General features: G+C 36.4%; 1 long non-coding RNA gene across 1 annotated transcript; it reads right to left on the bottom strand.

Annotated features, from left to right (window-relative positions):
* Positions 1-286: 286 nt before the first annotated feature.
* LOC123334914 lies at positions 287-17,008 on the bottom strand. Its single transcript, XR_006553114.2, has 4 exons — positions 16,112-17,008; positions 12,405-12,442; positions 11,009-11,167; positions 287-419 (listed from the first exon to the last, which is right to left on the bottom strand). It is a non-coding gene; the product is annotated as an uncharacterized LOC123334914 (long non-coding RNA).
* Positions 17,009-17,548: the final 540 nt, after the last annotated feature.

Raw genomic sequence — 17,548 nt, 5'->3', positions numbered from 1 at the left:
ATGGTATATGCAGTCCCTTTATCTGTTGTTCAGTCACTAAGTTATGCCCAACTCTTTGCGACCCTATGAACTGCAGCATGATAGGCTTCCCTGTCCTTTGCTATTTCCTGGAATTTGCTCATACTCATGTCCATTGAGTCAGTGATGCCATCCAACCATCTCATCTTCTGTTTCCCCTTCTCCTCCTGCTCTCAATGTTTCCCAGCATCAGGGTCTTTTCTAATGAGTTGGCTCTTTGCATCAGTCGGCCAAAATATTGGAGCTTCAACATCAGCATCAGTCCTTTCAATGAATGTTCAGGGTTGATTTCCTTTAGCATTGACTGGTTTCCAAGGGAATTTCAAGAGTCTTCTCCGGCACCATAATTCAAAAGCATCAAAGTCCCTTTATAGATAGGTTGAAGTAGAAGCAGATCAATCCTAAATCATAAAAGTAGTAGTTAATCTTATGTGATGTAGTGGATACTTAAGTAACTATTAAAGCCTAGATCATCTTATTGATCAGTGCAGTTATAGTGAAATATAAGTACAAGTTGGCACATTTATAGATGACCTATATAGGAAAAATAGAAATTTTGTGTTGCTGCATTTTTACTGGCCTGAAGAAGAAAATGACAACCCACTCCAGTATTCTTGCCTGGAGAATTCCATGGACAGAGGAGCCTGGCAGGCTATAGTCCATGGGGTTGCAAAGAGTCAGATATGACTTAGTAACTGAACAACAACAACGTATTTTTGCTAGAGTGATATGCTTGAAGTTCCGTCACCATGATTTGAAGACCTCACCCTGACTGACCACTTTATTGCATCATTTGTGATGGCTGTAGGTGATTTGTTATTGTGAGAATTATTTTTAATATATTGAAATCATACTGTTAAACTATCTTGAGTAATATTTCGAGCATGAAATCAGTCAGAACACCACAGGGAATTCTTCTATTTGTGATGGACGTGCTAAAAAACAAAGCAGCAGATGGTGAGCAAACCAGAATTTAGAAACAGCAGATATCTTCAAAGCTCCCCAGCTGGGTGAAGCAGGGGATGAATTCCCAGGGTCAGAAGTCCCTTCTGGAACTATGATGGGCTTGTCTGGCAGAAACTGGGAATGTAGAAATATGCAATCATGGCTGGACACTCCACATAGGTGAAGAGGAGGCAGAGAAACAACCTAGCTTCTTCATTGCTTCCTGTTCCCAATTTCCCAACTTCCAGTTCTCCATCAGCACTTCCCAATGGACGAACTAGCAAGAAGCCAGCTGACATGGCTGCCTAGGAAATATAGTTCACAGAGCAGTAGAGAGGAGAGAGAGGCAAAAACCAAAACTGAAAGCAAAGGACTGGCCTGAGAAAGGTGTGATTCCAATCAAAAGAAATAAATATATTTTTGGATATGCTATATATCTTAGGAGATTTCTGTAGAGCAAAAAATAACAGAAGGAATGGCTGAAGGGTCAGCTTCACCACCAAGAGAAGTATGCGGTTATGTCCAAAACTAAAGGACTTTTTTCTGGGTGCTGTTTGAGAACACTGGCTATAAGAGAAGTGATTGGCATGGACAATTAAGAAAGCTGCCATGGTCACAGAAGAGCACACAAGGATATTGCCAATAATAAAATCCCGGGTCCCTTTTGTTTTGGTGGTTGGCAACTTGGACCAAACTTCAGTGCCCTTGTGAATTCAAGATGCCAAGACCAGAAGTACTCTTTATGTTAAGTGAATAAAAATTGGAAGGTAATGAAGTTTAATTTTGTGAGTATAATAAAATATAATAACAGATAATACAAGAGGAAATTATCTTTCCTTCAACATTAGAATCTCTACCATCAGAAATTAGCATCTTAAAATCACAATGATCAACATTTTACCAGTGGTGAAATTGTGCATTGGAATCAGAAAGTTATTTAGAAACAGAATATTTTCTTACAATTTACACTTTTAAACAAAAGTATGCTATCATCCTTGAAATTATTAGAAATTTTGATAAAATGTATTACTGTCCCCCAAAAGTTTTCTGCCTCTCCCTGTACAGGGGTTATTGGTGAGGTGGTTCTCTCTAGTCAATCAACATGAGTAGTAACATATCACTTCTAGGCAGAAGATTTAAGCACCAACGCCTGGGTCTGCTGGTGTTGGTAGAGATGACCTGTGAAAGATATTTAATCTGATTGCAAAATAAAAAATAGTAAGCCCTGGTTGTTACAAAACACTAAGTTCATGGAGTTATGGAGATTTGGGGTTATTGCAATTGGCATGTGTGCTCAGTCTCTCAGTCGTATCCCACTCTTTTCGACCCCACCGACCCCACGGATTGTAGCCCATCAGGCTCCTCTGTCCGTGGGGGATATGTATGGCTGAATCCCTTTGCTATCCACCTGAAACTGTCATAACATTGTTAATTGGCTATATGCCAATACAAAACAAAAAGTTAAAAAAAAATGCTCCCACCATAAACATGCATGTATTTTGAGAATTTAAAGGCACATGACACAATCATGTTATCTACAACACAGCTATTATGTCACCCATATGATCCTTTCTGCATTTTTAAAAATGTATCTGCAGTTGTGCCTATTATGTACCTAAAATTGTCCTTTCTCAAATATTTCTTGGTATTGAGGTTTAATTAACACACAGCATTATAATAGCTTCAGATGTACAGTCAATGATTCAATATTTTATATATTGTGGGATGATCACCACAAATAAGTCTAATTAACCTTTGTCACCCCACATAGTAACAGCATTTTTTCCTTGTGATAATAGGTACTTTTAAGGTTTATTCTCTTAGCAACTTTCAAATATGCAATACCATTTTATTAACTATAGTTGGCCATGTTGTATGTTACATGCCCATGTTATTAATTTTAAATGTATATAAAGGTCTTTAATTCAAATTATCTTAAAATATATATGATTTTTTATTTGCTACTGAGATAAATAATTCCAAACCAATTATTTTTCAAAATTTAAGATTCTCCTATGTGTTCATCTGTACAGCACTAACACATATTGTGAAATATTTGATTTGTACTATTTCATTTCAGCTGACCTAAGGTCCACAGAGTTGCACTTATTGATTTAATTTAGAGAGTGTCAGGTGTCTGGAGACCTCTAAATTTATCTCATGCCAATCTTCTGCCTTTATCCCTCTCCTGTTGCTTCAAATTTTCATTTTTAGGGATGATATATTTTACAGTTTGATCAATTTATATTCCAAATAATTAGTGGTTTGTGTTAAAGAGACACTCTTATATCATAAGTGACATTAAAATAAAATGAAAATAGCTTAAGTCCTCATATCTTCAGCAGTTTATATAAAGACAGTATTTCTTGGAATCTTGTTGTGTGCAGAGATAATTTCAGCGATTTTTTTTTTCTCTCTCATCTGGACTGGAAAGAAGGAGAGAGAGGGAGAGAAGGAATACTATAAACAACTTGGTTTTAGGTAGCAGTCGATTAACTGAAAGCTTAATGGTATTTTTCATAAAAGTACTAGATTTCACTATTTTTCTCCATTCCGATTATTCCTTTTAACTATCTCCATTAATTGTGACTATTAATGACATCACATACAATGTGTTTTATCTAATGACAAAATAAGAAATGAAGAAGCAGAAAAATCAAACTGTTTCACTTTACTTACTCCTAAGGGTTGGGAGTGATATTATTTAAACCTAAACTAAGATTTCCCTTCCCTATAGTGCCCAAATGTTCACATAAATACATGTTATAAAAGTATGTGTTTCTTTAATACAAAAGTCATTGTATTTCTACATGCCAGCCATGAAAAAGCAGAATTAAAAAAATTTAAAAGCTATAAAGCCATTTGCATCAACACTCAGTTCACTTCAGTCACTGAGTCATGTCCAGCACTTTGTGACTCCATGGACTCTAGCTCTCCAGGCTTCCCTGTCCATCACCAACTCCTGGAGCTTACTCAAACTCATGTCCATCAAGTCGGTGATGCCATCCAGCCATCTTATCCTCTGTCATCCCCTTCTCCTCCTACCTTCAATCTTTCCCAGCATCAGGGTCTTTTCCAATGAGTCAGTTCTTTGCATCAGGTGGCCAAAGTATTGGAGCTTCAGCATCAGCATCAGTCCTTCCAATGAATATTCAAGACTGATTTTTTTTTAGGATTGACTGGTTTGATCTCCTTGCTGTCCAAGGGACTCTCAAGAGTCGCCTTCAACACCACAGTTCAAAAGCAAATTCTTTGGTGCTCATCAATTCTTCAGTTGGATTTAGAAAAAGCAGAGGAAACAGAGATCAATATGCCAACATCTGCTGGATCATAGAAAAAGCAAGAGAGTTCCAGAAAAACATCTACTTCTGCTTTATTGACTACATCAAAGCCTTTGTGTGGATCACAAGAAACTGGAAAATTCTTCAACAGATGGGAATACCAGACCACCTGACCTGCCTCCTGAGAAATGTGTATGCAGGTCAAGAAGCAATAGTTAGAACTGGACTAGTTCCAAATCAGAAAAGGAGTACGTCAAGGCTGTATATTGTCACCTTGCTTATTTAACTTATGCGCAGAGTACATCATGCAAAATGCCAGGCTGGATGAAGCAAAAGCTGAAATCAAGATTGCTGGGAGAAATATCAATATCCTCAGATATGCAGATGACACCACCCTATGGGCAGAAAGCGAAGAACTAAAGACCCTCTTGATGAAAGTGAAAGAGGAGAGTGAAGAAGTTGGCTTAAACTAAACATTCAGAAAACTAAGATCATGGCATCTGGTCCCATCACTTCATGGCAAATAGATGGGGAAACAATGGAAACAGTGACAGACTTTATTTTGGGGGGCTCCAAAATCACTGCAGATGGTGATTGCAGCCATGAAATTTAAAGACGCTTGCTCCTTGGAAAAAAGCTATGACCAACCTAGGCAGCTTATTAAAAAACAGAGACATTACTTTGCTAACAAAGGTCTGTCTAGTCAAAGCATCAGCACTACAAATGTATATATTCTTAGGTATAAATCCTCCACAACAAAGGTATATGCTAAAACTTGCAAGCTTCTGATGAAAGAAATCAACAAACATGGAAATAAGTGGAGAGAGACATGGTATTCATAGATTAGAAGACAGAGCCTGGTTGAGATGTCCATTCTCCCTTTAGAACTATAGACTCAATGTGACCCCAATCAAATTCTTAGTAGGCTTTGTTCATAGGTGAATTGCTAATAGATGATGCAATATGGCAGGTTCTCTCACTCCTTACCATTACTTTCGCTGTTTTTATAAAGTTTCAAGCTAAGAAATGCTGTTAGATAAAATACCACTGATCTGGGTACAATTCCCTCTGAATTTGGTAGAAGATTCTCTTGTTTCATTGACATAATTATAGATACTATCATTATGAGAGTGTTTCCTTTTTCTGTATAATCTATTGGACATTTAGAAAGACTTGCTTATAGTCATCTTGAAGAAATTGGAAGAAATAAAAGTTTAAAAAAAACCCGAAAAACTCCAGTTAGTGTTAAACAGAAATTTAAATCAGTATATTGAGATGGCTATGAAGAGAAAAAAGAGAAGCAGATCATCATACACTCTTATTTTATATGAATAAATTCAGTTTCCTAAGGGAATAGAAGTTGGTGAAGGATGTAAGTGTGTAGGCATCAAATATGGCATATAAGCATCTGTAGTGAGTTATTTGTCAGTAAAATGTAACACTAAATGTTTCATATATATTACATTGCCATTTTAAGAGACATGTATATATAACAAAAGTTAAAACAATTTGCATAAATATTTTGAGCTATTTCTAAATGAGAAGAGAAAATTGTAGGATTCGTTTCTATTCTATGACTACTAATGTATTTATATGTGTGCATTATTAAAGAGCATAAAAATAACCCCATTTAGTGCATATATGTTTTAACATTACCCTTCTGAACATGGGAATAACAAAGGCTTCATATAATCGCTAAGAAGGTGATTCATATGTTAACAGTAATAAGTATTGAAAATAAGCTTAATCATTTTGGATCAGGTATTGAAAAGACAGTGGGGAAAGTGACAAGACATCTATCCAGGTGGCAAGAAATTTCTTACTCACTCAGCAATGCTTTAATTTCAAGCCCCCCATTCAGTTCATGGACATGAACTTGAGCAAATTCTAGGAGATAATGAAGGACAGGGAAGCCCTGGGTGCTGCGGTCATGGGGTCACAAAGAGTCAGACACTACTTATCTGCTGAACAACAATTCTTTCTAACACCAGAAGACGTATGAGTCAATTCTCTGTTAATTGATTTATAGGTGTAAGCTCAGTCTTTGCAGAGTTCTCCAATGCTATCCCCACCCCACTGTACAGGCTTCTTCCTGGAATGTCATTCTAGAATAATAATGTCGGGAGTTAGGATGGTTGGGACAGTATTTCATCCTTGATCTGCCCTTGTCTGTCCAAGTTTGCTTCTGTGTGTTTTGCCCCATCCAGTTCTCAGAATGATCCATTTAAACACCGGTGTCTGCTGAGATACTTGATTTTTATTCCTGCTCTGCTTGTGTAGATCACACAGCATCCAATGCTACATCTCCCTGTTTCAAATCAAACACTTCTTCAGTTCTGCTAACCCTCATGCCCTTCTTTCTGGCACAAAGAAGCTCTGAACACTCTTCCATCCTTCCCTGAAGCTAGATGTCACCTAATGTTTCCTTACCCAGTGGACCTCCTTATCCCACTATCTCACCTTATCACTGCTGTGCTCCAGCTAGCATGCCTTGATGTTTGCACTGAGGTAGCCACTGACTAAATTGTTTTTATTAAAATCATAATTAAAAAATAAAAAACTTAAATATTTAAATAAATCTTTTTAAATGTTTTAAAATATTAAAAAAATGTTCTTTCCAAATGCAGCCCAAGTTCATTATTTTAGAATATACAGTTTCCCCAATATCTGAATTCTTTGCATATCTACGTTCTGTATACTGAGAAATGCTTCTTCTGCCAAGTCCTCTTTGTGGCTCCCTACCCCATTTTTTTAAACTTCATGCATGCTGTCAGGAATCAAAGCAACCTTTTAAGTGCTTCCTTGGTGATCAGCTTCAGAGACACTGAATTAAACTTCTAGCTGCCAAGGACCACAGCAGTGGTCCTGAATGATACTGTGAAAACCAGATTAATCTTTTTAGAGTTCAGCACTAGGAGCATGCTTGCATAGATTTTCACCAAAAACACACATTGGAACTCAAATATCACTGTTCAGAAAATGAGACTGTTTTATTTTTCTGAGCAGCCATTTCTTAAGAATATAAACCAGTCTCTTGGATGCAAAGGAATGTACATAAGAATTGTTTATTTTGAAAGAAAAAAATTTAAAAGTGACAGGGGAGATACAGGGGAAGAACTAGATTACTATTATTTTGCAGTATTTGCTTAGTGACTTTGGGCATGAAAATATTTTCACAATGAGATAAAGAGTACTCTTATGAAAGAGACCAAAGAAAAATGTTATGAATTTATCAGAAACCTTAATAAAAATAGTCATTAAAAGTTGAAAGTATGTACATGTATTATTGAATGTCTCAAAGCTTCAAAAGCTGCAAATGTGCAAAAGAACTGGTGGTCATGGGGATATGTTTTCAGTCATTTCAGTTCAGTCGCTCAGTTGTGTCCAACTCTTTGCAACCCCATGCACTGCAGCATGCCAGGCCTCCCTGTCCATCACCAACTCCCAGAGTTTACTCAAACTCATCCACTGAGTTGGTGATGCCATCAAACCATCTCATCCTCTTCCGTCTCCTTCTTCTTCAATCCTTCCCAGCGTCAGGGTCTTTTCCAATGAGTCAGTACTTCACATCAGGTGGCCAAAGTATTGGAGTTTCAGCTTCACCATCAGTCCCTCCAATGAATATCCAGGACTGATTTCCTTTAGGATGGATATATTTTAGTCGCCTCCTATTCACTCCATTGCTGAAGACAGAGTCCCTTCCTAGGATTAAACTGATGGTTGTAATTAGATAGACGAGATTGACAGCAGCATATTAGTCACACAGAATCACAGCTTGGGGATGAAGGATACTATACACCATGCTGGACCACATGGAGTTGCATTTGGAAACAAAGTGAATGACAATGCCTGTGTATGATAGGCTTCATATGATCAAGTTGGGGAGGTGGCTCTTGGTTCCTGTGGTAGGGTTGACTAATTCTATAGCTGGCAGGGAGCTAAAACCTACTGCTCAGGGATAATCAGGCACTGGGCCTGGACCCTATAAGAGGGAAGGTCATTTGTTTGGTTAGAGGACTTCCTCCATAGGAGGGAGTGGGGAACTTGTAGTTAAGCCACTGGAGGCTATTCTAGATTTTTCCAAATGTCAAGGAATACATATTATTGGGCCTGAATTTTTAAGGCTTTATCAGTTCAGTTCAGCTCAGTTCAGTCATTCAGTTGTGTCCGACTCTTTGTGACCCTATGAATCGCAGCACGCCAGGACTCCCTGTCCATCATGAACTCCGGAGTTTGCTCAAACTCACATCCATTGAGTCGGTGATGTCATCCAGCCATCTCATCCTCTGTCGTCCCCTTCTCCTCCTGCCCCCAATCCCTCCCAGCATCAGAGTCTTTTCCAATGAGTCAACTCTTCGCATGAGGTAGCCAAATACTGGAGTTTAAGCTTCAACATCAGTCCTTCCAATGAACACACAGGACTGATCTCCTTTAGGATGGACTGGTTGGACCTCCTTGCAGTCCAAGGGACACTCAAGAGTCTTCTCCAACACCACAGTTCAAAAGCATCAATTCTTCGGTGCTCAGCTTTCTTCACCATCCAACTCTCACATCCATACATGACCACTGGAAAAACCATAGCCTTGACTAGATGGAATTTTGTTGGCAAAGTAATATCTCTGCTTTTTAATATGCTGTCTAGGTTGGTCATAACTTTCCTTCCAAGGAGTAAGCATCTTTTAATTTCATGATTGCAGTCACCATCATAGTGTACTATATGCCATACTGCTGCTGCTAAGTCGCTTCAGTCGTGTCCGACTCTGTGTGACCCCATAGATGGAAGCCCAGCAGGCTCCCCCATCCCCAGGATTCTCCAGGCAAGAACACTGGAGTGGGTTGCCATTTCCTTCTCCAATGCATGAAAGTGAAAAGTGAAAGGGAAGTCGCTCAGTCATGTCCAACTCTTAGTGACCCCATGGACTGCAGCCTACCGGGCTCTTCCGTCCATGGGATTTTCCAGGCAAGAGTACTGGAGTGGGGTAGTGTACTCTAAATCTCCAAATTTGACATTACAATTTCAAAATTTTCAAAGAAATTTGGAAAATCTCCATAAAAAGTAATGTGTCCTAAGCAACAATTTGAAAAAGATTTACTGTAAAACAGAGCATGTATTATAGAATGAGTGAGTCATAAACAATTAAGGATAACTATAGAATTATAGCCTATATATGTAAAAATAATGCTGTTGAAGGCAAAAATGAAAATACATGAGCATCAGGAAAAATACATAAGCATGTTCTCTCTGTCAACTCTGCTTAACAACAAAAAAAGAATATCCACTCTTTGGGTTAAGTATCATTTTTTTTGCATGAGCTGGTTATCTTTTTCTGTAATCTGCCAGGTAGCAAATATTTTAGGGCCAGAAGATCTGTTAAAACTACTGAACCCTATTGAAGCATGACAGCAACCATAGACAGTACACAAATAAATGATTGTGGCTATGTTCCAATAAAGTTATAAAAACAGCCAGTGGACCAGATTCAGCCCACGGTGGTAGTTTGACCATTAATGAACAATACAGTGATCAATTGTTCGTTAAATGTTATAAAAATATTGACAACATTAAATATATAATCAGAGAAATTCTAGGCCTATATAGTCTTATTAGGAGGCAAAATATGCATGACTAAAGCTTTTTTTCTAATAAAAAGAAAGTTTTATATTAATATACATTATTTATATTAATGAAAAATTTTGAATACAAATTAAAAGATTTAAAAAGAATATTTATCTGAGTACTTTTAATTTTATTAACTTTTTATTGATTTCAGTTATTAATGGGCCATATCATTACATATTTAAAATGATTTTTTTCTGTGCTTTGAGATTTAAACAGTGGTTTCAAATACAGAATTCTTTAGTTCCCTTGTGTGTTTTTAAGATTAAGTGTTTCATCCTCTCAGTTTGTTTTCTACTTTTATCTTTTTATTAGTTAGAAATCATAACATATATTCTATAGTTGAAATTATACCCAGAGAATCCAAACAAAAAATGAAAATGAGGAATTAAACATATTTTTAAAGGACAAGAAATATATATCTATCTGATTTAGTCTTTGTCTTAGTACTATGAGCTATAATGAAATATAATTTCTTTTTTCCTTCATAAAAATAAATGAGATAGACTAAAAATACCCATTTCTTTTAGATGATAAGATTAGCAAAGTGTGAAGAAATTGTGCCATTTTTCGTCTTCTTTCAGAATGATAAAGAATTATAATACGAAGTTTTCAAATTTCAAGACTAGCAGTGGCAATAAGTTTACATAAGTTAAACATTTTCTTTTTTTTAATAAAAGATTATTTTCACTCATGTCAACATGTCTATACCATCCTTCACAATCAATAGTGGAAATTAAGGATACATGCATGCTCAGCTGTGTCCCACTCTTTGTGATTCCATGGACTGTAGCCCACAAATCTCCTCTGTCCACGGAAGTTTCTAGGCAAGAATAGTGGAGTGGATTGCCATTTCCTACTCCAGGGATCTTCCCAACCCAGGATTGAACCCTTGTCTTCTGTGTCTCCTGCATTGGCAGGCAGATTCTTTACCACTGTGCCACCTGATTTGCACATAATTAAAGGTCATGTTAGAGGATTATCAAACATCTTTCAAAGACAATTGTCATGGACAGAATTGTGTTCCCCCAAATTCACCTTGAATTCCTAACCCCACTGTGATGGCATCTGGAGAGGGGGCCTTTGGAAGATAAACTGGTCCTGATGAGATCATGAGGGTGGGGCTCTCATGAAGGTATCAACATACTTTTAAAAGAAGGTTCCAGAAAGCTTGCTTCTTCTCTCCCTTTCTCTTCCAGTTGTTTGGACAGAAAGAGAAGATAGATGTCTGCAAGTCAGGAAGAGAGTCCTCAATGAGGACTCAGATCTCTTGGCACCGTTATCTTGGACTTCCTATCCTCCAGAACTGTGAGAAAATAAATTTTTCTTATTTAAGTTTCTGGTATTTTGTTATGGCTGCCTTAGCAGATTAACACATCAATAATTTGGCTTCAATAAATAATTCCATAGACTATAAGTATATTTTGCTTGTATTCAGATCAAAATCCCTGAGCTTAACTCAATGCTGTAATAACTTTCTTTAAGGAATTTACTTATATAAAATTTTAGATATGTTTCTCTTAAATCCTCTGCCCATTCCCTCCTTATTCAGTAGTACTTACTAGAGTTAGTGGGGTCCATTACCATGTTTTAGAAATAGCTAAAGTGCTACATTTTAGTCCTGAAGTTATTTTAGACAGTGCATTGAAAATTCAAACCAAAAGCCTGAAGCAATTCTATTAGATTTTGAACACTTAAAATATCTTATTAGAGAGACTAGGGCAGAGAAATTCAACTAGAATCTTTCAATACTTCAACTATATCTACTTTTAGATGTATGGATTTTCAGGTGTCAATGTATTAAATCTCCTTGTACCAAAAATATCTATTATAGGCTAATGAAGATGTGATTATTAAAATTTAACTTCTTAATTGAATACTTTCATTTATCTATTTGGCATTTTCTATGTGTTCAAATATTGGTAAATGTTTAATTCAATGATTCTCATGTATTGTGAGTGTTCTGAACTGAAAACAGCATTTTGTTTATTTAGTATTATAAACTACCAATTAGAACATAATAAAAAAAGAAATGATAAAGAAAATATCAATGTGAAAGTTACTGATATTGGATACAAAAATATCTTCAGCAGAACTTGAAATTTTTCCAGAATTGGCATAGAATGATTATAAAGGTTTGAAAGCATTTTTTAACTTCCTAGCATTGTGAGAATGTCCCCCAAAACAAAACAGAGGTGAAATTATTAATTTATCACTGGTTCTATATCATATAATATGTAATTTGAAAAAGATATGCCCACTAAATCTACATGTGTAATAAAGAGAAAAAATGACAAAATCTCTTATTTCAAAGCTCTAAAATCTTAGAACTATGAATTTTAAAAAACTCAATAAAAATACTCAGAGAATTTATAAGACATGGTCTTTGCCCTTAGCTCCTTCTCTTCCATAAAAACTGAAAGTAAAACCTGTATGCATTTTATTATTCATAAAACAAGCCACTGTTGAATGCTTAGCAAATTGAATGACAAAGGGCAGGAAAAAAATACTGTGAGAAAAGCAAGATCCACCCACAAACTCACCAAAGCAAACTGTGATTTTGGATAGATCCTCATTTCCCCTGGATAAAAAAAAGAATACATGTTGGTAAGGCATTCAGAAAATGCATCAATGAAATAAATGTAGTAACAGATTTTGAGCTCAGAGATCTTTACTAGGGTTATTGTATTTTGGTGAAAATAATATGTTGCTATTCAAAGTTCTATCTGTATCTTTTAATTTTTGATTTGGACATAACTTTAAACTTACAGTAAAGTTGCAAAAATAAAATTCGAGCATCCATGTTTCCTTTCCCTAGATTTACCCATTTGCTGGCATTTTACATCATTTGTTTATTGTTCTCAGTCTCTATTTACACACACACACACACACACACACACACACACACACACATATATATAATTTACATACATGCACACACACATTTTCCTGAATCCTTTGAGGAATGTTTCATATATCATGGCTTCTTACCCCTAAGTACTTCAGTATTTCCTAAATATAGTGATGTTTTCATACAACCACAGTACAATTACTGTATTAACCTCAAAAGCCTTAACATGACTATAACAACACATGAAAATATTCTAATTGAATTTATCATTCACACTCTGGTTTTGTCAGAGAACACAATAATATTCTTCATAGAGTTTTTTTCCCAATACAGGACCCGATCTAGAGTCAGAAATTGTATTTAGTTTTCACACCTCTTCTGATTTCCTTAATTTGGAATACTTACACAGGCTTTCTCAGTTTTTATGACATTAATCTATCGAAGAATTCAGCTGCCTTCTTCTTTGGTATTTGAGAGACATATGTTCATTTTGTACTTATCTGGTATATACTTGGGATTAGATTAGATGTCTTCATTCTGAGCAGTATTTATTGCCCAGGTGATGTGTCCTCAAGGTCATGAAATCCATTTGTCTCTTAGTATTGAAATTTTTTTGGTCACTTGAACAATTATGTATAATTACTTTATTTTTCCTTGTAATTAGTAAGTAATCAATTGGGAAAAAATTTTAAGACCGTGCAAATATTCTGCTTCTCATTGAAAGTCTTCCCCAGATCTAACATTCAATGATGGGTTTTGGCTGATCCAATCCCTACTATGAAGATGGACAATGATTTCCCCACTTGACCTGCACCTACCCATTTTATAAGGTGGTGATTCCCCTTCTACTTAAGCAAAAGGCCTCCCTTCTCCTTTGTTTATGTCTCTTTGTATGCATGCAAACATGTATATATTCATTTGCCTACTCACTATCAATATGAAATCATGTATTTCAATTTTTTCAATGGCTTATAACTCATTATTGTACTTAATTTTAATAATATTCCAGTTTTGACTAATGGGAACCCCTTTTAACTGGCTTCTGCAGCCATGTGAAATGATCCTGCTTTTTTTTTTAAACACTTTGAGACTTTCTGGAACAAGGAGATATTCCAGGCTCACCCTGTAACTGTTTCTCAACCTTGGAAGGAGCCAATTATGAGGAATTCTGTTTCAAGAGGTCAGTCTGGCCAATCAAACTGACTCTCAGGCCATCGTTAACAATTTTCTGACACTTTGCTCAAATGAAACCTTAGAGGTTAGTTGAAATGACAAATATTAATTGTGCATTTATTTATTATGTTCCAGGCATTGCAATTAGATTGATATAGAAACTGAATTTTATATATATATATGTATATATATATGTAAATTCAAATATGTAAGTGAAACAGGATTTTATATATATATACACACATACATAAAATTAACCTAAAAAGTAAGCGTTGCTATCACTATTCTACAATGATAAAATGATACCCTCTATAATTAACTGGTCCAAGTTCATTTAAGAAATAATTTCCAGAGCTAGGTCTGAACTTACTTTTCTTTACCAGCAAATCAAGTCTTAAATCTTTTTGTTATACCAAGTTCTAGTGCTATGGTGAAAATGAAAATGCAGGTTGCTCAGTGGTGTCCGACTGTTTGTGACCCCATGGACCTTACAGTCCATGTAATTCTCCAGACCAGAATACTGGAATGGATAGCCTATCCCTTCTCCAGGAGATCTTCCCAACGTATCGAATTGAAGTCTCCTGTGTTGCAGGCGGATTCTTTACCAGCTGAGCTATCAGGTAACAATGTGTATTAAAGGAAGCAGAGTGTAATCTAAAAGCAAAATTTAAGAGGATAAGGCATGCAAGTTGCGCTGGATTTATTGTGTTGGGCATTTTCCTGAGTAGTCTGTGGTTTGTTTTATAAAATAGTCAATAGACTTGCAGTGGTAACATGAGTTCTTTTCTTTAAGCAAATAGAAGACACATAATACTTAAAAGTACTTTCCAATGATTATTGCTAGAAAGAAAAAATGATGTTGAATTAGAAGGAGCCTATCCAGAATACATTAGGGTAAACTTGTGTGGGTGGCCAATCCCCCTAAATATGGTGCATACAAAACTCGTGTGATATTTCAGCTTGTTTTTCTAGTTTTACAGCATCTCTAACCTATTGTGGATTGATAGATGCTGACTTTTGCTCATGTGTGCTCCCCTTTTTATTGATCTATTATGCCAGAGTAATTTCTCTTTTTTTTTCTATTTTATTCTTTTTCTTAAATGCAGACTTGATCACAAAATTACTCTCTTAAAACTGTGCTATATGGAATTTTAGGAGTTAAAAGTCTCAACTAACAGAAGTCCTGGGCACTTTCTACAAGGCTCAACTAGCCAGCTTTGCTTTCATCTGATGCATAGTTGGTAATTACAGGTAAACTTCATCAGGAGGAAAACCTGAATATACTACAGGAAAGCACGTGCTTTGGGTCACCATTTGTTAGTAGAAGGCAAACCAGGTTCCCTCAGTGGGCTTTAGTCTTTGAGATGTAGGATGGGTATGTTAAAATTTACCCTGCCTGCATCATAGAGCTTTTGCTGTGATGGAATGAGATAATTTACATGAAAACATTTTGGAAATTGTGAATCTTTAGGCAGACATAAAGAATTATTTTATTGTTTGTGGAATTATCTTTGTTAATATCCAGAGCTAAAGAAAAAAGCCTCATCAAATGAATACACATAACAATTATTGCAGAATATTTACAAGTATTGTATCTGGAGGTGAACAGTTCAATGCATTCCTCCTAAAATCCTTTTCTGTCTACCCTCAAAGCCCTCCTAGTACGAATATCACCAAAAATCATTTGATAAACAAATTATTAGGAAATGACAATATTTTGTTCTGTGCCTGAAACAGTCTCATCTACCAACTGTTAGCAAGGAATACCAGCAATCGGTTTCACAAACATTTTCTTTCCGAAGGCCTCCCTGCAACATTTAATGATGATGCATTGCTTCCAACAGGGCAAATAAAAATGGTGATTGTGGACAGTTTAATGAATAGAACCTTTGATGATCTGATCTGCTGCCAGCTACTGCCAAAATCGCATTTAACATATTCAAAGGAAATTTCGCGTTGTCACCACAGCAAATCCACGTCTTAAAAAAAGAAGCCTCTGACACAGGAAAGTCTTGAGAAACAAGCAGCCTATATATCTGACGAAGCAGGTGGAGGCAGAGGTGTCGAGCTGAAACTTGGTATATTAACCGGGCCCCGCAGGGCCACGTCGGGGGTTAAGGTCGGAGTTGTTAGCGGGAGGCAGTTAGTGAAGTGTAGGCGCTAGGGTTGATTTGCAGAGCAACCAGAGAAAGCAGAACACTGTCCTTTTAAACGGGGAAGACTTACCATTCAGACAAGGTCAAGTGGCTCTAGAACTGGGAAAGTGAAAAGAAAAAAAGAATCTGAGATGCAGGCAGAAGTTCCGGCAACAGTTTGTTAAGACTTCCGGAACAAAAGAGCAGATCAAAGCTCTTAGCAAGAAGAAATCAGAATCCAACGGGGATTTTGTGTTATAGCACGGATATCTCCCAGCAAGTACGGGCTTTGATACGGAAATAGCCATCTTTTGAGACACATTAAAAAAAAAAATCCCTCATTCCCAAGATAACATTTTTGTTTAAAAGTCTGGGCAATTTAATACTCATAGGATTGTGGAAGATCGAGATAGATTACATAGAATGCAGGAATTCATCAGAATCACTCCTCGGATTTCCTCAATATACCCCATTCTGCAAGAGCATAGCTCTAAACATCTAAATACTTGGTGCCCTGGCAAAGCACTGAGCATGATTCCAGAACAGTCATCCTTGCCCTAAAGTGCTGGGTTAGGATTGTGTTTTTTTGACTTCAACTTTAGTTGAAACCACAAAACAAATCTAATTAAAAAAAAAAAAAAAGGTTGAAATGGGTTATTGACCTCTATATTAAAGAGACCCAAATCCTCTCCTCACAATTCTGGAGTTGCAACTGAATCCCTAAGTTCTTTAGGAGTTTCAAAACATTTTTACCCCCTAAGGATACACACACACACAAACACACACACTTTTGCAGCAATGCTGTGGTCTCCCTTCATGGTAAAGAGATAACAGGAGAGAGACATCTATAACAGGTAGGGTATATAATTCCTTAAAATGGTCTTAACATAAGGTTCTATCAGTGTACAGATGATATCTGAAAAGTATCTTATTTTCTGAGTTTAACCACAGGATTACTTGTGACAGCTTTCCATGTTGCTTGGTGGTAAAATATTCGCCTGCCAATGCAGGTTTGATCTCTAGTACAGGAAGATTGAAGATCCCCTGGAGAAGGAAATGGCAACCCACTCCAGTATTCTTGCCTGGAAAATTCCCATGGATGGAGGAACCTGGCAGACTACAGTCCATACGCAGAGTTGGACACAACTGAGCGACTTCACTTTCACTTTTCACTTTGTGTCACTAAAGTATGAAAGTACATGACGGTATAACTTGGTAAGCTAATGAAAATGTAAATTACCCAGAGATTGGTATGAAGGTCTGGCTATAGTTGAAAATCAAATTTCTAGCAAATACCTCTCATGATTCCAATAATGATCACACTGTACTAGGGTCTTTAAATTTAATCCCCATGAAAATTAAAGCTTCAATTCCTTTCTTTAGAGCTTCACTTCATCTGGAAATTAGTTCATGGAAATATTTTAATGTTACCATTTCACATGCTAATTATGTATTTATTAAATACTTGTGATGGACAAGATACTGTGCCTTGTGAAGGAAGAAAAGAGACATGAAGTGCATAATCATT

This window comes from Bubalus bubalis, chromosome 8, assembly GCF_019923935.1.
Source record: "Bubalus bubalis isolate 160015118507 breed Murrah chromosome 8, NDDB_SH_1, whole genome shotgun sequence".
Classification (NCBI taxonomy): domain Eukaryota; kingdom Metazoa; phylum Chordata; class Mammalia; order Artiodactyla; family Bovidae; genus Bubalus; species Bubalus bubalis.
Note: the sequence above shows the minus strand (reverse complement) of the source record. Positions and strands in the feature narration are given on the sequence as shown.